Below are 3,697 nucleotides of genomic sequence, written 5' to 3' on the forward strand. Positions count from 1 at the left end.
TCTCTCTCTCTCTCTCTCTCTGTCTCTCTCTCTCTCTCTCTCTCTCTCTCTCTCTCTCCTCCCCCACCCACCCCGCTTCTGCCTCAATGGCTACCTGGCTGGCTGGCTGGCTGGGCTGCCCCTTCTGTGGGGCTGTGCCTTCTGGTCCTACACCTTGAGCTTCTTAAAGAAGGGGGAGGAGCCCGTGGGGAGTTGGGAGCGGGGAGACTCCTGATCTGAGGCCACTCTGACATCAGCGGCATTGACACGGAGGGGAGGGGCGAGGGGGACCTGCCTGGAGGCCAGCTGAAGCACGTGAGCTGGGCTGGAGGAGGCATGTGCCCTGAGAAGAGAGCTGGGTGGGTGTTCTATAGAGCTGGGTTCCATCTGCCTGTCTTCCTGCATCTCACCGAAAGCAGCCCCCAGAGCAGGGACAGATAGGAATCACCTGGAAATAAAGGGTTCGGGCAGAGTCTTTGGAGCTCTAGGGGGACTTGGTGGCCACCTAGTTCTTCTAGTCCTCTCATTTTATTGATTTGGAAATAGATGTCCATAAAGGGGAAGTGACTTGGCCAAGGACACATAGCTAGTGAGTGGCCAGGCTTCATCTTCCAGGACCCTTTCCACTCCACTCCAATAGTCAGTCAGTCAACAACTGATTCTTTATTATATTATTACACTATTTAATTTTAATCAAAGTAGGCTTCTAGAAGGAGAACCCTTGATCTCTGTTCTCTGGAGCTCCCAGGGGGAAGAAAGGCTAGGACTGTGTGACCCTGGGACATCCGTGACCACAAGGACACTGGCTGAAGGATGGTGGAAAGCTGATAGCAAAAAGGAAACCAGAGAAAGTATGTGGATGAGACTCTAGACTGGGCAGTGCAGAGCTCGGCAACTCAGCAGTTGAGGCAGAAAGCGATGCCCCCACCTGTGGGAGGGGTGAAGGAGCTTGGAGAGTCCTTTAACTTTCTTCAGCTCCTCATGGGCTTTTCAGGCTCTTCAGTGGCTTCAGGTACCTCTGGCTCCTAGCTTCAAAACAGAATAACTTCACTTCAGAATGCTAAAGAGGGAACCAAATTTTTCAAAGAAGCCAACACGAGAGGAGCTGGCAGCCTCCATCAGGTCCCTAACCCAGCTTGCTGCACTAGGGACTTTAAGGAAGGGCTCCTTGGGTGAAATAAAATTGTCTTAAAAATAAACAAACAAGAGTGACTCAATAGATAGAGAGCCAGGCCTAGAGATGGGAGGTCCTGGGTTCAAATCTGGCCTCAGACACTTCCTAGCTGTGTGACCCTGGGCAAGTCAATTAACCCCCATGATGTAGCCCTTACCACTCTTCCATCTTGGAATCAATACACAGTATTAATTCTAAGGCAGAAGATAAGGGTTTAAAAAAACAAACACATATTGAATAAAAATGAAAAGCAGTATATTAGACTCTGGAGACATAAAGATCAAATTAAATATATCCAACCCCCAAAGACCTTATGTTGGACTGGAAGGAAATGATCCAAAATGAAGGGGGGGAGGAAAGGAAACAAGATCAGACAAAGTGAAATTTTTGAAGAGGAATGGGTAATAACAACTGGGGAAAAGAGTGCTCCTGGAAGATTTCATGGAGGAGGTGATACTTTGAAGGAAGATAAGGAATCTGGAAAGTGGCAATGAGGTAGGTGTGTGGTTAGGCAAATGCACAGAGGCAGGAGATGACAGTTCAAATTCTGAGAAGAGCTGATAAAGCAGTTTGGCTATAATGTAGAGCTCATGAAAGAGAATCACAGATGTAGCTAGGTAGCACATAGATACAACACCAGGCTGAGAATTGGGAGGTCCTGGGTTCAAATGTGGCCTCATATATGCCCTAGCTGTGTGACCCTGGACAAGTCACTTAACTCTAGTTGCCTAACTCTTGCCACTCTTCTGTCTTAGAATTCATACATTTGAATTGTAAGGGTTCAAAAGAAGGAAGGAAGGGTGGAAGAGAATCACACAAAACATCAAGAAGCCCAGTTGTGGAGAGCTTTGGCTGCCCTGAGTCTCTTCTCTCTATTTAAAAAAAAATTTATATATTGGATTAATTAAGAATATTTTTCCATGATTACATGAATCACGTTCTTTCTCTCCCTTCCTCCCATCCCCCTCCTGTAGCCAATGAGAAATTTCATTAGGTTCTGAGTCTCTTAAGAGACAGGAGAGAATCACTAAAGGTTTCTTGGCAGGGGAATAATTATGGTCAAATCTGTGCCCATTTGGGGGGTAATTATGTGAAGGAGGGGCTAAACAGAGGAAATATTAGAGGAAAGGAGACCAGGAAGGAGCTTCCCTTCCATAGTTACCTAGTCTACTCAGGGAAGAAGTGATGAAGGTCTCAAGGAGGGCTCTAGTTGTGACCATATGACTAGTGTAAAGGTTAAATTTAGGGTTGAGACTGAATGTAATAATTATTTGATCTCCAAGGATTTTATTTATAAAATCCTAAATGAAAAACACTCAAGTCAAAATGGAGTTTTATGGTGATTTAATTACAACAGGAGGAAGAAATTAAGAGAGAAAGAGAGGGAAAGAAGTTAACTCAAAAACCGCTCTGGTTCAGGCTGAGCCAGGTGGGAGTTTAAGGCCTTGGAGAGCCGAGGAAAAGAAGGGAGTCAGTCCTTATCACTCACGTGACCGATCTGAAGGAAAGCTGTCTGCAAGTCTCCTCTAAGCTTGAGCTCCAGGATCAAACTGCTGTCTCCCTCTCTCCACAGAAAGTCACAAAAACTCCAAAGGCAGTTCTCTACCTCACTTCCTACATCTCACATGTGCCAATGGTGGCTCAAGGCTGGCTTAGGACAGTCCAGGGGGGCAGTCAGTTGTTTCTGATTTGTCATTTGCTAGCACATACCTGTGTAGTGTGGGTGTGCACATTCCTGGGTGCTAGACCAAGCAAGATGAAGAAAATCTAAAAGACTAGTCCCCAATCATCAGGGGGGATTGTGACCTGTTATTGATTTGTTTTTCCTTTACTTAGAATTTTTACACATAAGACTTTGATAGTCTATATTTCATCCAGAAATTATCTTTTTTATTTGGATTTTCTGATGTTTTTTATTTCTCTTGCCAATTGATTCATATACCTCATATCTCAGCCATGCATCCCTAAATGATCACTGTGTTTTTCAATCACCCTCTTCAGGGGGGGAATGTATAATTATTATTTTTTTAAATTGCAAAGTTTAAATTCCTTTTGAGAAGAATTTCAGGATAAGAAACTTGCTACCTCTCCAAATCCAAAAAGTGAACTGTTTGGAGAAGACACCATGAAGATGCCTCCACAGACTACACGAGAAGATCCAGAGTGAACTTTGGGATGTGGTGATCTGAACTGTGTGGGGTATAATGCATTTGTTTGTATGTATACTCTTATGCCAAAGGGGACTGCCCCCTGACTGGCTTTTTGTCAATGTACCTTTTCCTCTTATCCTCAAATTATTGTAATTTCCTGGCTAGTATGTTTATAAGACCCATTGGAGAGACTAGTCTTCCTTGGGCCTCAGGGGGGGAATGTAAAATGGAGATTTGAACCGTACACTTCAATCCCCAGAAGTCCTTGGTACTTCCCAGAATTCCCTATAATCTCACCTGAGTCTCCACTTGGGCAAGATCACAAGGAGTATTTAACTGGCAGCAACTCCTACTTTGCTCTCTTCCATTGCAATGATGTAGTAAGTAAGCTAAG

This window comes from Monodelphis domestica, chromosome 4 (genome assembly GCF_027887165.1).
Source record: "Monodelphis domestica isolate mMonDom1 chromosome 4, mMonDom1.pri, whole genome shotgun sequence".
NCBI classification, from domain to species: Eukaryota; Metazoa; Chordata; class Mammalia; order Didelphimorphia; family Didelphidae; genus Monodelphis; species Monodelphis domestica.